This window comes from Lissotriton vulgaris, chromosome 8 (genome assembly GCF_964263255.1).
Source record: "Lissotriton vulgaris chromosome 8, aLisVul1.2, whole genome shotgun sequence".
Lineage (NCBI taxonomy): Eukaryota > Metazoa > Chordata > Amphibia > Caudata > Salamandridae > Lissotriton > Lissotriton vulgaris.
This window is the reverse complement of record NC_141696.1, coordinates 1,214,810,645-1,214,827,858: the sequence shown is the minus strand read 5'-3', so window position 1 is coordinate 1,214,827,858 and position 17,214 is coordinate 1,214,810,645. Positions and strand designations below refer to the sequence as shown.

The 17,214-nt window shown below is 43.7% G+C and overlaps 1 protein-coding gene across 2 annotated transcripts in view; it reads right to left on the bottom strand.

The window, feature by feature from the left end:
* LOC147698511 (UPF0690 protein C1orf52 homolog B-like) overlaps positions 1-17,214 on the bottom strand; it is a 273,572-nt gene that overhangs the window by 255,713 nt on the left and 645 nt on the right. The gene's annotated exons all lie outside the window — the stretch shown is intronic.

The following is a 17,214-nucleotide window of genomic DNA, read 5'->3' as shown; positions in this document are numbered from 1 at the left end:
ATGCTGGAAATTGTGCAAAGCGATCCTGGTATTGCTTACTACTTCCATAATATACAAACAACTTGCAATTTCAGATACTTTTTTTGTTACATTGTTTAATACTAATTGACAATACAACAAGAAACATGTAAAACTTAACACCTGTATTTTTCCACCTTGTTATTTAAAAGATTGCTGATTTGCTAGTGTCCATAACGGAAGTCTTTGGCAGACAAAAAAGATTGTCTGCTATTAAAAACATCCCCGATTGATTACTACTGTCATCTTTGATGTACAAGGAGCTTACTTGCCCTCCATTTGACAATGCTTGATATAAATCCATGATAAACAATTCACTAGTTAAATTCATAAATCCATAAATATTCTTGAACTCTTACTGGATAACTTTTCGTACGGCAAGCACTCAACTTTTAATACATATATGATCAAAATTATTTTCTTGTCCCTCACAGCTCCATGAGGAAAATGGGCACGTGGTTGTATGTGTATTTAAATAAAGATATTGGTTAGTTCCATCTGCTCAGTGAGGACTCTATTAGGATTTTATAATGATTTTATTTGTTGAAAAAAGCAATATACAATTGATAAATATTTTTGGAAATAGATTGTTGTATTGTATTAGTTGTCGTTTACTATAGCTTTTTATGGGTAACAACTTATCCTCATTTCCATGTTGTGCGATGGAACCCTGCCTTTGACGCTGCTGTGTATTAGGGCTGACATCCTGAGTAAAATGTTTGGCCCTCGGACAAGCTACCAGCATAATTCCACTATAGGGAACGACAACCACAATACATTTTCCATTTTTTCCAACATTTTGTTACCTCCCGCTGGGCCACACAAGTCTTCCAACTTTTACTCTGACTCTGTTTTTCCAATCTTATAGTTAAGAGACATTGGTTATTTTTGGACTCCATTGCTAACGTGCCTGTGCCCACTCCCCTATACTTGGTTTCATTGGCTTACACCCAATTGGCATATTTAATTTACTTGTAAGTCCCTTGTAGAGTGATATACCATATAACCAGGGCCTGTTAATTAAATGCTACTAGTGGACCTGCAGCACCTTATGTGCCATCAACTTAAGTATCACCTTAAAACATTTTCAGGCTTGACACTGCAGCCTGAATATTTTTTTAAACTGCCACGTCGACTTGCCATTTAGCCCCTCTTGTCAAGCCTTAAACTCCCCTTTTATTACATATACGTCACCCCTAAGGTAGGCCCTAGGCAACCCATAGGTTAGGGTGCTGTGCAATTTAAAGGTTGAACATGTACTTTTAAGTTTTACATGTCCTAGTAGGGAAAAGCTGCAGCTGCAAAATTAAATGTCACTATTGTGAGGCCGACCCCCTTCCATACGATCACATTGGGGATCCCTTATTACATTTAATACGCTGTGATTTTCAATTGGAGCTGGTGAATGTGATGTTTGTTATTTATTGAATTGTAATTATAAACCCTGTTTAATGGTGAAGTCAGATTTTTTAATTACAATGTTTTTTGCCTTTGGAACAGTGGTGAAGAGCCCCAATTAATGGTAGTGTCTTTTTTAAATCGGCATTATTAAAAATACTACTTTTAGACAGTTGTCATTTATCTGCCCTTAGCCCTTTTGTGCCTACAGCCATGACTGGGTGTAACTGACAGTTAGACTTTGAGAATTCCTCCCACACAGCCACACAATAGGGGAATTAGGTTTGCCTCATTGGGCCATATGCTGGCAGGCTGGGCAGAGCAAAGAACAGCTCCACTTACAACTGAATAGCCTGGCTCTGCCTTCACACAAATGGCTAAATGACCCTGCATGGTCACTGCAACCAGCTTGGAGCTAGGGCAGGGGAGGAAAACCATTCGATGCACTTCAAAGACACTGTCTAGAAACTTCTCCAACCTTCCAGAACCAGAGCACCAGGGTATAAAAGTAGGAACTCAAACACCAACTCTTGAATACACTTCTGGACCTGGGGAATTCTGCCACAAAGAAGGCCTGCTGTTCTGTTGGAAGAATTGCCACTCTGCTGGACTGCTGCTCTACAAGACTGCTGACCTGCTGGATTCCTGCCCAATTTGTCCTACGGCTCTGCTAACTTCTGCCTTGAGACAAGAACTGGATCTTCAACTGTCCCAGGACTTCCAGAGTAACTCACAAGGGCTTCTTTGCAGGCCTCCTGTTCAGAGCCACAGGGAAACAAAAGGCTTCCTCCATCTTGAACCCATACCTGGACCCAGCCTGAGTGTACCCTGGCCCTCCAAATGGTGCCCCCCCCCCAGCCCTGTACCCTTGAAAGTAGTGTTAAAGATTTCCAGATAGCCAAAATATGAACGTTTTGGTTAAAACTGCTCTGAGAACGAGCATCAGACCACGATCAACCTGCTCGCCGATCCGCCTGAGGTGCATCACCAGTCAGATTAACTTTGCAGCTTCTCCTTCTATGTTCTTCTCCACAGCAGCAAATCCATTTCAGCTGTCCTTCACCAAAGGGGTAGCGAGTCCGTTGAACTGTCTTCAGTTACAGCACTCTGCCTCGTCCCGCAGGAGATTTTTGACTTCTATTTTAGAGACTAAGTCCAAAGTTAGAAATATTCTCCGTGGCTTGACCCAAGGCTGTCCGGCGACAATGCTCCTTCTTCGGACACCTCCTGCAGCCTTGCCCCACTGAACTTTAACTTTTCAGAACATTTTTCTAAAGAATTTTATTAAGTCTGAAGGTAAGCACTGACCGGGCACCATCCACTTCTTGTGTCCGAACCATGCTCCATCGCGGTCGGCCATATTTTTTTACTTTGACCTGTTCTCGTCTGACTAGATGTCTGCGGTTGGCACTATGATCTTTTAGCTGTGAGTTTTTACTAATGACTCTGTAAATTCATGAGTCTGGTTCTACTGATTGGATTTTAGTTGTTTTGGTGTCAAATAATGTACTAAAATAAACTCAATTTTTCTAAATTGGTTTGGGATTTTGCTTGTGCTGTGCTTTCACTTTTTTACTGTTTGAGTGCTGCATAAATATTTTGCATAAATATTTTACACATTGCCTCTAAGTTAAGCCTGACTGCTTTTTTTGCCAAGCTACCCAGGGTTAACCAAAGGTTCACTTAGTGACTTTTTGGGGTTCAACTAACTACCCAATTACTAACACATGATGACCGGGCTTCTGCTCCACCACACGCCCCACTGTAACCAACATAGAGGGCCTGTGTGTGCTCTCCTTGCAACGCAACGCTGCTGTGTGTTCCACTGAGGCAAGGACGTGTTCCCGGCAGCTACAACACTTTCTAGACTACAGAAGCCTAACTCTGAAAGGGCAAAGAAAGACATAGATGGGAAGCAAGGAATCACAGAACGAGCACTGGCACAAAGAGAAACAGAAACCAAATATATTCAGTTGTGTAGCAAGGAGGGGGCGGGGCGGTCTGCCCCAGGTGGCTTGAGTTTTGGGGGCAGTGGCCTCCCCCCCACCCTTACCTGTGGCCGCCGAGAAAATCACCAGCACCCTCCAACCCCGCTCTTACACACACTCGCGGGGCGGCAAATGCAGAGGCTGCCACGGGCGGCCACATAGGTCTAGCTACTCCACTGAATATATTGAGGACATAGATAAACTTTATGTGATACAGCGGACACTTAATATGAGCAGTGACATAGAGGGGTCACAAAGAATTAAAGAGGAGGCACGGAGAGGCGGTACGGACAAAGTTGAGACACACAAAGGTAAAAATGGGATAACAGAAAGACATCCCCAAATGGAGCACAGGCACACTGGAGCAAAAAGAGACTCATGAGGCAGTGAGACACATGCAGATTGGGCACTCAGCAACACAGAGATGCACAGAGTGGCACAAATAGGGCAGAGAAACAACAGCTTGGACCCAGATGAGGCTTGCTACTACTATGCCAGAATGAAAAAAAGAGTTTTGTTTGCTAGCTCATGACCATGTAGAAATCGTAATGCAGTCAGGTTGGGAAGCTCCAAAAAATGGTCCATGAATACAGAAATAGCTTTCTGCTTGGAGAACGATACTTTCCCTGCAGAGAAAGAAAAAGTTATCAATTTGAAATGCACTTTAGAATGACATTTCTGCATGATCAAATGAACTCATGTAGATTTTAAAACGTGAAAATTACCATGCCTGCGAGTACCGCTAAATGTTTGCAACTGTCATTGATTTCCAGCACTACTTCTGGAATTCATAATTAATTCCATTAAATTAGAAGTGTACTTCAAACACGAGTCATTTTCCAATTATCAGCTGGTGCTCTGCTTTGTCTCAAGACAGTTAGCAGAAACATCCACTCTTACTATATATCATACAAGCAAACTGTTGAGCAAGGGACGTTTAGAAAATAAGACTGGCCTAAAAACTGACCTAAAAGAAGGTAAAATTACTTTTAGTGTAAAACAAGCAAAAAAAAGAGTTAAAAGGACAATAAGTAGCTGCATTTGCTTTAAACGGTTGTGTGATGGAAAACCGCATGCCTTAACCACGCGGTCTAAACCTCGACTGTGTCTTTACCACGCATGCCTTTACCATGCATGACTTTACCATGCAATTTTGTGGTAAAAACATGTTTGATAAATGGGCATGTGTGGTAAAGATCCACACTCCTGCCCCTCTGCCTTAACCCTAAAAACACCCTAAACCTAAAATCCCCCCATCCCTACCCAACTGCCCCTCGACATGAAAACTGCCCCTACCTTGCCTCCACCCTGAGCCCTACAACCTAGCCCACTTAAAACTACTCCGATCCCAGCCCCCTCCCTGAACCCTAAAACCTAAAACCAGCCCCCACCCCCTAAAACCTAACCCCACCTACCCCAGCCCACTGACCCATCAGCCTTAAAACTGCCTCTTTCCTTTCCCTTACCCTGAGCCCAAAAACTCCTGACAACTCCAGCCCTGAACATTACCCCGAAGCTCCCACCCGCAAAACTACCCCAACCCAAATAATCTTCCCCCACCTTCGGCCCCTGCCCTGAGCCCTAAAATTCCCAACTGCACCACCCATCTGAAAACTGCCCCTATCCGGTCCCCTGCCTTGAGCCATAAAACTCAGCCCCCTAAAAACTACTCTGACCCTAGCCCCGTCTCTGAGTCCAAAAACAAGCCTCCACCCCCTAAAACCTACCCCCTCCCCAGCCCAACTGCCCCTTTCAGCCTCAAAACTTCCCCTTTCCTGTCCCCTGCCCTGAGCCCTAAAACTCCCAAAGCCCCCAGCCCTGAAAACTACCCCGCCCCCACCCCCAAAACTACCCCAACCAAAATAATCTACCCCCACCTCCGTCCCCTGCCCTGAGCCCTAAAACTCCAAACCTCCCGTCATCCATGTCAATTACCTCATCCCAGCCCTGAAAACTACCCCACAACCCCTACAAACTACCCCCACCCCCTCAAAACCCTCCTCGTCCTGATCCTTCCTCTTCCTGCCCGGCAGCAGCAGCAACAAGACCGCACATGTGCCTTAACCACGCATATGCGTGGTTAAGGCATATTCGTGGTTTAGACATGCATGGCACCGTCTGCGTGGTTCAGCCCTCTGTGTTTATGCTGCGTGGTTAAGGCTGTTTCCCGCTTAAAACAATAGCCAAGTGTCCCCTTGTGACTCCAGGCTAAGATTCATAACTAAATTATATTACAATGGCCATGCTATTGTTTTTTTACTGAAAGTGAGGATTTGGAATGCCGGACTTTACACTAAGATGTGTCCTTATATTTAAGACAGAACTGTCATTGCTTGCTTTGGGTTCATGAAAAATACGACATTATCGTGTTCCCTGCAGCCAGTCTTTCTTTTAATTAGCCAGGCTGTGCTCTTTTAACATTTCAAGATGTCACATACTAGAGAAAATGTCACTACCACCTGATGCATACCAACAATTCTTTGTCTTTTCATATTTTTGGGTCCAGCGTTAGCCAAGATCTTTTGATTTTACTAAAATGATATGTATAGTATACTAACTTATAGGGTATTTCAGACACCTCTCTTCATCCATTGGTCTGCTGTTGTGTCGTTCACATGTTGCTTCTGCCCACTATAGCATACAGCAAGGGGCCGGGGGTCAGCCTACTTATGACACTGATTAACTTCACTTTGTCTGTATTTTGTTCTCTCACAATGAGTGCATCCTTGTACAGCATAGTTCCCTTCAGTGCTAGTGTTTTTGTTTTTCTTCATAATTACTTTAGGGCTGCTTTGTGTTTAGAGCCTGAAGTGAAAGAAGGATGCCTTAGATGTGAGCACAGGAGATATTCCAGCTTTATTAGTCCCTGCCTCCTGCTGATGCTGTTCTAAATTCCTTTTGGGTGCCCTTATCCGACCTCTGGTATTTCACAGTTTCCATTTGATAATGTTCTGTATTGTTATTCTCTTTTTAGTAAGCATACAGTACATTGGCTGAAAGCTTCAATAATACACATATGAATTCATAAGCTGACAACTATTCAGAACACCTTTATTTTGGATTCAATTTCACCAGTGCATCTTTATTAAACTTTGCCTGGAAGATGAATGGCCTTTAATGTGTTTAATTTGAAACACTTGCAACGCTTTTTAAAAATGTATTGTCTTTTTTCTTCATTTTTTTCCTTCTTCGATCTTTAGTTATTTTCTCCTTTCCTGCTTTCTTTACCTCCTGGCTTCTTTATTTCCTTGTTTTCTTCTTCTTTCTACTTGCCTTTCTTTTTTGTTCCTCCTTTCCTTCCTTCTGTCCTTCCTTTCACTTTACATCCTTCTTTCTTGCCTTCTCTTTCCTTCTTTGCTATTCTTTCCTGTCTTTTTTGTCTTTCCTACTTTCTATCCCCGTTTCTTTTCTTCCTTTTCCCTTATTACTTTGCATCTTTTGTGTCTTCATTCTTTCCGTTTTCATTCTTTCCTTCCTTTCGCATTGCTCCTACTTCCTTTTTTTCTTTCCTTTTGTTCTTTCCATCTTTTTTCTTTGTCTTTCTTTATCTTTTTCTTTCCCTTGCTTTCCTTCTTTTCATTCAATATTTCCTTCCTTCTTTCTTGTGTGTTCTTTCTTTCTTGAAGGCAAGATTCTGGCAGCCAATGGTAGTACAATTGGCTTTTTTGGGTCTGTGTTAGCCAAGACCTTTTGATTTGAATACAATTATGTGTATAACATAGTTACTTTTGGGACTTTTCGGCCAGGCTGCAACCATTTGTTTGTGGTTGTGGCATTCACATTTTTCTCCAACCCACTCGAGCATGAATCAAGGGGAGAAGCCTCAGCTCACTTCAGTCATTGATTGACTTCACTATGAGTTATGGTTGTCTGTACTTTTACAAGGGGCACATCTACACATAAAGTAGTTCCCTTCAGTGCCAGGGAATACTAAGGTAATATGTGCTTCTTTAAGACCAAAACACTTTTGCCTTTAGTCATATTTTTTTTACATTGATGAATATCTGGCAGCTTCCCAAACAATAAAGTTTTGCAAATTCCAGGACAAAAACAAAACAAGAATTGGCAAAAGGCTGTTGGACAACATGTGATCTATTGGCTTTGCCAATGCTTGTTTTAGAATTTCTCTCAAAGCAACAAGATACGAGAAGGCTGGCACAATTTAAAAGACAAAAAGAATAATTGATGGACAGAATGTAGAACAATGTCATATGTTCAACCCAGTACAGAGATCTGGGCCTAAATCCATTGCCCTGTGCCCAATGGGAACAGTCAAGCCCGAACTGCCAGGCCAGGTCCTTCGTGGACTGGAAAAAAGCATCCTAGGACCGATTTTGGGGTTTCATCAGCCAGGATAGCTTGACTCCAGTGGCATGGAGAGCACTGGACCCACGTCTGGGCATACCCGTCCCACTTGGGGTGACAAAGGCAAAAAGAACAAATGATGGACAGAATATAGAACAATGTCATATATTCACCCCAGTACAGAGATCTGGGCCTAAATCCATCGTTTTTTGCCATATGCAAATAAGTCTTTACCCTGCGCCTAAACTGGGGTGGCATAATGAGCAAAAGAATGATGGATTTAACCCAGATCTCTTGACTAGGGGTGAATGTTTTGATTTGATTTGTTCCGCATTCCGTCCATCAATTGTGTGTCTATTGCTTTCTTGCCCTAAGTGCACCTGGTATGCCCAGACCTGGGTCCCGGGCTCACTGTGCCACTGGAATCAAGCTATCCTGGTTGATAAGGGGTGAAACCCCGAAACCTGTCCCAGGATGCTTGTTTCCAGTCCAGGGAAGACATGGCTTGGCAGTTCGGGCTTGACTGTTCCCATGAGGCACAGGGTCAAGACTGATTTGCATATGGCATATTTGCATTTGTCTTAACTGGGGTGGCAAAGTGAGTTAAAGAACGTTGACGGATTCAACTCAGATCTGTGACTGGGGGTGGGTGTCTGAAAAGTTTCAGTGCTCCGTCCATCACTTCCTTGTGTTTGCAAAATGTATAGATAGCATGAATTGCAGTATGCCTTTTTTTTGGCAATAACACATACTTTGGCTACCTGGTAGCACAAGTCCAATAGTCAGGGAAGGAGTACTTTCTTTAGAATGTTCAGTCAGTGGTTCGTGTGCTAAACCACTGTGCTGATCTTAGGTACATACGAACCCTCCCTATCAAACAGGATGCACAGGTTCTTGGATTTCTCTATTAGTATGCGACTGTCAACAAGCATTAGCTCGAGCCTAGGCAGTGCATGCGTTGTCTCTCAACATGCTGTAATCTAGTGTATGGACGTTCACCACGCCCATCGATGATTTTCATTGATTCCTTGGTTGCCATTCAAATTTCCTTTGGTTTGTTTGGTGAATGGCTTGCATTTGTCCCACCTTTTGGCTGTTTCATTCCCGCCCAAGAGACTGGCCCTGCTACATGCATCAGTTCCCGTCTGGCTATTTAGGTTAGTTTTGTGCTTTTTCTTTCCCCTCGGGTTGTGGTGCTGTCCCCCCACCTCCTCTGACTGTCGCTGTGTTTCAGTTAATGTCCCTGTGTGGTGTCCCCCACCACCTCCAGCCCCTTGCTTCCTTTCCTACTCTGTTGCGCCTGACACAGGTTCTGTTTGTCTTGACTACCCCCTACACAACAGTGACCTCACACCTCTCCAGTTTACAGCGCTTTAAAACCGGATTGGTTGTAATTTGCGCTTCCAAAGACAACAAAATAAATTTTAAAAAAATAAGATGTGGTTGGTTTAAAGACAGAACTCCTAAAGTAAGCTGAATTTATACATTTCTATTTTAAGATGGGTGTCCGCATTTGGTTAGTGCAGGCCAGGGACGTATTTTCCGGAACCGGTACAGAACTCTCGGTAAGTGTTTTGATCCGCCCCTTCCAAGAGGAAGACCATTTTTAAAACGGAAAGCAAATTCAATCATGAATTTGAAACTGGCAGGATTCGTAAAACAAAACGAGCAAATGTTATATTTTCCCGTTTCCACAAGGAGAGGTGTAAACAAGTGGTAGTAGGTCATGTGTTTGTCTCACAGTGCAAAAGAAGCACCCCAGTTTTAGTCCCGGGAATCAATTACTATTATGCAGTGGTTTCCTTGTTGCTTTAAAAGGAAAAGGAAACATCTTCTGACAATGAGGCAGTCGACTTCGTTTCAGAAGTAGATGCGCTCCAAAATGGGTGGCAAAGATTCCCTCAGCTGGGGGGTACTACGGCTGTCTAGCTCAATACACCCGCCCTGTAGGGTGACCAACTGGCATGGGTGCAAATTCAGGACGGTCAGTGTAAAAATTCAGGACAAAGGGTCAAAATTCAGGACAAAAATTCAGGACTGAAGGTCAAAATGTACCTGTGAAAACGCTGTTAGTTATTTTATTTTTATTTTCTCCAGCATGGGGCCAAGACAAAAGCAGAATGCCTTGCCCTAGTCTGATACAGGAGAAGGCACACCACATACTGTCACTACAATAGGGCCCATTGTCATTCTATAAGTGCTAATCAGCTGCAGTCTCAGAATGACAATGGGCCGCTCCACAGTGTGCGAGAGGTCTGGTAGGGGCCGCTGCAGGCAGCCTCTTCAGTTTAGAAGATAAGTGCAAGAGGCCCGAGTGAAAACTTTTTAAATCATGGGGCCTCTCGCAGGTAAACAGCATACCATTCTGAAATTTCCCAATTTGATTTTAGTATGATGTCTGTAAGGCGTCCGTAATTTGGGGACCCCAAATTACAGACGCCTTATGGACATCATACTAAAATAATGGACGGTCCGTAAAATTTACGCACGGTTGGTCACCCTACCGCCCTGTCTGCGACTGCGAGCAGTCCTGCCTCTTGCACTGGTCCTGGGGAGAGGGCGAGAGCGCTCTACGACAGATCCTGTGAGACCCATCATGCAGAAAAAGTGAGTGCTGCGCAATCTAAATCCTGGCCACATTCTTTCACTCTCTCCTCCCTACCAGGCCCAGATGCCAACAGATCCAAGACCCCAGACACCGATACAGACACGGATACTAAGGCAACCGACACTCCAGATAAGTCCCCCCTAAGAAGAGGTCCAAGAAGTCAAAAAATGTGGAAACACCACAGACCATCTCTACTCCCTTCAATTTTAACCCAGCTGACATAGTTCACCCCATGTTGTCTGATTGGTTACCTGCCCCTGAGGTTGCGGTTTATTTGCACGACAACCTTCGCAGAAGCTTTGACAAGGAGGTGCGGAACAGACTCCGCTGAGAGTGTCCTAGACCGGATATTTCTGATAAAGTTGCAGAAACCCCGGATATTGACTCCAGCCTTTTAGCCTTTTTAAAAAAAGTTTGCCAAAGATCCCAAGAAGGGTATTGATTGAGCCTGGAGAGGGTGCCAGGACAAGCTACTATATGTAGTGGGTCCTCTAGCGAAGATCTTAGAAATGGCACTAGAGGCGCAGGTATCCGGCACTGCAGTAGATTCTCATGTCCTGGCGGGGTGGAAGCAGAGGGCATATGCCTCTTGGGAAACGCCAACTGTGCCATCTTCACGGAGCAATGCAAATCACTCCTTATGCGCATGGACTCCAATCTCACAGAGTTGGGTGCAGCGGAACCAGGACCATTGACTGACGGTGACCTGTTCGGGGAACGTTTCATCAAAGACGTGGCCAAGTATGTGGGCACCTTCACGACTCTTGACAAAGCACAGTCGGGTATTAAAAGAGTCTTTCAGGCTGGTGTTTTCAACAGGGCCGGATGGGGCTGAGGACGCTCGTTTGGCCGTCAATTCTCCCAAGGTCCTCAGAGAGAAGACTTCGGTCGAGGCAAGGAAGAGGGGGACTCCACCCGTGGGGGAACCTTCTACCCCACAAGACAGCGCTTCAACAAGAGGCGTTTTAACAGAGGAACATATTGTGGGGGCTTTCTAGCCTCTGAATTTTCAGGTAAGAGATCCAGACACATTCCTACTACCCTTGGGGGGTCGTTCTCAGTATTTTTATCAGAATTGGGTTCAGCTATCTCAGGATGCTTGGATACTGCAGACGATCCAAAGTTTTCATCTAGATTTCTTTCAGACCCCTTATCAGGACAAACAAGCCAGACAGCTTTCTTTTTCCCAACTGGAGTGCGCTTTTATAGATTCCGAGCTCAAAGAATTGCTGCAGAAACAAGCGATAGCGTATTGCGACGAGGGCCGTCGCGGTTTCTGCAGCAATATTTTTCTGGTGCAGAAGAAAGGAGGAGGTTACAGGTTGGTACTCAATTTAAAGGATTTCAATCACTACATGACGTACAAACATTTCAAGATGGAGGGCATACATCTGTTGGCAGATCTCCTGAAACAGGGGGACTGGATGGTCTGTCTGGACCTGAAGGGCGCCTATCTGTCCATTCCCATCTTTCCTCCCTATCACTGTTTCCTGCAATTTCAATGGCGGAACCGATGGTTCGAATATTTGGTCCTTCCTTTCGGACTCTCCTCAGCACCATGGTGCTTCACCAAGGTGCTGAAGCCAGTGATAGCATACCTCAGAGAACAGGGTGTTCGCATGATAGTATACCTAGATGACATACTTATCATGGCACAGTCTCCAACCTTGGCGGTTCAGCATTTACGCATGACCATTGCTACATTACAAAACCTAGGGCTCGTGATCAACGAATCCAAATTGGTCCTGTGTCCTTCCCAGATGATAGACTTTCTAGGCTTCGTCATAAACTCTCAGACAGCTCAGTTGAGTCTTCCCTGCTCCAAACTCCGGGATATCAAGAAGGAATTACAATCCCTGTTATCACAACAGATGGTCTCACTGAGAGTGATTGCCAGAATAGTGGGCCTGTTGGCATCCTCCATACAGGAGATTTTTCCAGGGCCTCTCCATTATCGAGCCCTTCAAAGTTTAAATATTCAGCATCTGCAGAAGGGTCTCTCCTACACGGATCAACTCCCTCTTTCCCCAGGGTATGGAAGGAGATCCAGTGATGGCTTGCCCACGTGGAAGCGTGGAAGAGTAGAGATATTTTCGGCTCCCTGCCGGAGGTCATCATAGAGTCCGACGCCAGCCGCTGGGGCTGGGGGGCTCGTTGCGGAAATATTTCTACAAGAGGGCGTTGGTCCCTAAGCGAACTAGACCTCCATATCAATTGTTTAGAACTTCTTGCAGGATCGTTTGCGATCCAGACACTATCACCCAAACAGGTCTTGTGTTGTATCCTCTTGTGGATGGACAACATCTCAGCGGTCCGGTACATCAACAAGCTGGGAGGCACGAGGTCCTCTATCCTAGTAGAAATAGCTAAGGACTTTTGGCATTACTGCCTGAGTCACCAGATCTCGGTTATTGTATAGTAGACACTCTAGGAAACTGTGCTGGGGACGGAATGGTTACTAAAAGTACACTAGTTGAGGCAATATAAAAGGCCCATGCCATGGGCAGGAAGGAAAAAGTCTTAACTTTTGCAGGGCTCTGCAAATATTACAGCAAATGTGTAAATAATTCCAAAGCAAATATGGAAGAACTGAGGATGTTTGTAAGAAATTGTGATTCTTTGTTGGGCAAATGAACAGCAAAAGGTGTTTAGACAGTTCAAGTGGGAGATTGTCCATGCTCTCACCTTGCAACCATTCTGTGTGGGAAATGATTGTATTGTGAGAGGGTGTGACATGTATGTGGTAGGAGCTGTTATCTCAGATATTGGCCAAAGATGAGTAGAATGTGGAGTTTGTGGCATGGACTTTGAATATCACAGAAAGGACGTAATACCAAAAGAGCTGCTGGCATGCATGTGGATCATAGAATATTTTAGAATATATATTTGGGGGAGCCATATCATTCTTAGTTCAGATCATAGGCCTCCGGTGAAGATTTTCCTTCCTGTGTGGAGTTGAACTTGACAAGGTGCACAGTCTGTTTAGTTTTCAGGTTGGTTGGGCACAGTTTCCAAATAGAGTATGTTCTGGGCAAGAAAAACAGAGATGGTTGATTGTTTGTTGAGATTTCAACATGAGTCGGGCGCAGGAGTTGAAATAATGAACAGTGACTTGGATCTAATAGCCCCATAGGAGAAGTATTTCCTTAAGAATTTGGGGTATTGGCAAGAGTGATCGGAGTGAGGAAGATGAGTTCCTCAGTTCTATTAAGAATTGGGTCCTTGTGGGAGGATCAATCACAAATGTTTGGATTCAGAGGTTCTTCCTTATTGACATGTTTCTACTGAGTTAGAGGTCAATGGCAAACTTTTGTTCAAAGCAGGGAAGTGTATACGTATACAGACCTTACATGACAAAGTACTGAGGACTGCCCATAAAGGACATTCAGGATGTCCTCCATGATAACGTCAAGAATGCTATCTCATGCCCTGTACTGGATAAGGTTGCATCAGGTGGGTGGGGGAGTGCTGGGATGGAAAATTTCCCTGCATAGTTATAGACGTGTACCCCCATCTTGAAGGTACCAGCTGCTGGATATCTGGACCCTGGTGCTGATTTTTGGCCATGGGTGAACACATATCATGCGTGCACTCCATGACCTAGACCTGTTTCTCTGTAATGTGTTTAGTCAGACCAAGAGGGGTGCACCAAGTAGTGATAGATAGCTAGCATTACCCTTGCCAGTGGTCAAATTATACAGGTGCATTGATGGCAGCATATCGGTTTTGAGTTTCATAAATCAGTAGTGTAAACAGGCCTTTTTACCTGTGTCATTCAAGAGGAGCCTACCAGTCTACTTATGTAGAGTTTTGATGCTGTCTACTTAACTCACCCATGGCCTACATGATTACTGTATATAGTACCAGGTAGCGCGTGATGCTTGCATATGAGTACTGTCTTGTATGTGCACCTACGAATTGTACATTACATGGAGGCCTGTGTCTTCTATTTTTTAAGCCGAGCACCTGGAAAGGCTAGTTGAAGGTGAAATGGCCCCAGTGGATACACACTTTAAAATGACATTTAAATATCAACACCTGTTTAAGTCAATTGCAGACGATAGTGATCATGTTAAACATTTTATTTCATGTTGAACATTAGGTTCTTATGTTCAAAATCATCACATTTGTTAAATACAATCATGAGGAGGTGCCCCGGAGGGGAGGAAGGGGAAAGTGCAGCAATGTGCAAGTGTGAAGGTAAGTGAGAGAGGGAGAGCAGTGAAAAATATGTACATCCAAATCATAGAAGGCCAATCCAGCCTTATCAAAGACGAAACTATGTACAAAACCTTAACATACGAGAACATGGTGAATCGATCTCTGTTGTCCAAAAAGGTTCACACAAAATAAAGTTGTCGACATTTCGATCCAAGGTAAATTGTAGGAAAGTGGGGTCCTTACAGTGGGGTCTTCATCAGGACCGAACAGGGGGCACCTAGGGATAATTCAAAGAGGGACCTTGATTATGTACGGGTGCTGGAAACAGGGTGAGACTAAAATCAATTGTATGGGTATATAAATTACCCTTGTTCACTGTCCTCCCTCTCTCACGTACCTTCACACTTGCATATTGCTGCACTTTCCCCTTCTTCCCCTCCGGGGGCATCACCTCATGATTGTATTCAACAAATGTGATGATTTTGAACATAAGAACCTAACGTTGAACATGAAATAAAATGTTTAACATATATAGAACTATTACAAATATACAAAGGCTTAATAATTTGTGTTTTATCTAATATTTCTTTACTTGACTTCAGGTTTTATTGATATATTCATGCCCTAATAGGTGTGCTGTATTAAATATATTTCTACTTGACTTCAGGCTTTACTGATATATTTATGCCCTTTTATCAGCATGTGTCTTTTCGTAGAGATCTTTTCCACTTATTATTTATGGACGGTTGGGTCATAGGGACATAGCGTCTCTTTGGTCTAATATGCAACTTGATGGGACACTAATTTGAGTGGTCGCGGGATGTCATGATTGGCTTTGTTCTCCACACGTTTTCTCTTCTGTATTCTTTTCCTTATTTCTATCTAGCCCTCATAGACAGTGCCTCGGGGTAGGGTACTCACCTGCCCTTCATTGTTTTTATATCCTATATTTTACCCTTTAGGCATACATAAGGACACATACTCATCTTGGGAGAATCCACCCATCTTGACATTACAGAACGCGACCCATTGCCAATGTGTGAAGGTATATTCAAGCTGTTACTTTTCATTGGTAAGATATGCTCTGGTTCCTCCCTCCTTTCTCTGTTTTTCTTTTTATATAGCAGTGATCTAACTAGATACTTGCTTACTTCAGTCCTTCCATCAGTGCACAGCGTATAAATAAATTAAACTTCATTTATAAGTGTTGAAACTATGGGGTTGGTTGTGACATTTGTGATTAGTAATTGGAGTTGAAGCAGCTTGCACCAGGGACAATGTCCAATCCGATTTCTAAGATCTTTCGAATGTTATATACATTTTTATTTTAGATACATTCTATGTGTTAAGACTTTTGTGATTGTCTGAATCTCGATTTGTCCTAAAAAGGAATGTACATATATTTGTTATGTTTATTTATGTGTATATCTGTGTTTTCCTTTTGCACTTTATTGATATGTGTTTTAGTTCAAGTCCTGTGTCACATTATTTGAATGTAATATGTGTGTTGTTTGTCACTCTTTTCAGCCCTGATGAAGTTCCCAGCATGGGAATGAAACGCGTTGGCTGGAGTGTCTATGTTAGATGACTTTTATAATTATGGAATAAATAAGTTATTTTTACATCTATATCTGTCTATTGGAATTTATGAGCTGCGCACCCCCATTTGATAAAAAAGCATTTCTTTGATCTGGAACACAGTGACGTCACGCAATGACTGGCGTTGGGGTTGGCTGCACCGCAAACTCATTTATTGGAACTGGCGTGAGGTGCGGAACTAGTGGTCCACTTTGCTCCATTTGACAATTATGCTCCACAAGATCTTCAGTTGGCTCCCAGTCAACACCAGAAGGACCATCAGGCAGGCTTTCGTCACCAACAGGCTGGACTACAGAAACACAATCTACATAGGAGTCACCACACGACTCCTGAAGAGACTACATACAATACAAAACTCAGCTGTAAAGCTCATGCTCGGCCTCCCCAGACGGACCCACATCACACCCTACCTTAAGAAGCTACACTGGCTCCCTATCCAGAAGAGATGCCAGTTCAAGATGCTGACCCATGCATACAAAGCCCTGTACAATGAAGGACCAGCATACATCATCCTTCCACCAATGAACTAGATACCCACGATCCACCTACCTCTTCCTCGCAGACACCACCAGGATCTGCAGGGACAACAGCCGAAAAAACGTGTTCTTATATCTGGCAACCAAAGCTTGGCATGACTTTCCCCTGAACCTCAGGACCACCCCTTTACTCCGGCAAGGGAAGGGACTCAAGAACTGGCAGTTCAAATGAACAGATCGCTGTGAAGCAACTAGCAACCAAAGCATTGAGACCTTCACAGGTGATATACCATACTTTATAATCCCTTGATTGATTGAATAGTAAATATGAGTGACATTACATACTGGTGTGGTGATGAGAGGCAATGCAAGGCAATGTATTATATAAACTCTAAAGGTGTAGCACTTGGGATGGGTGGTGGCGGAAGACTAGCAACAATGGAAAATAAGGGGCCCAATATGATGGAAACTAAGAGAAAACCCCATATTATGAAGACTCATTAACAATAGGTCTATCCAATGGCCAGTTGCCATAAAGAGGCAAGCCTCCATATGTAATGACTAACAGGTCCAAAAACCAACGGCTGTAGTTTGGGCTGCTCGCAATATATGAGTGACACGTCCAATAAACCATAATTGGGGTAGGGGGCAGAATCATTGC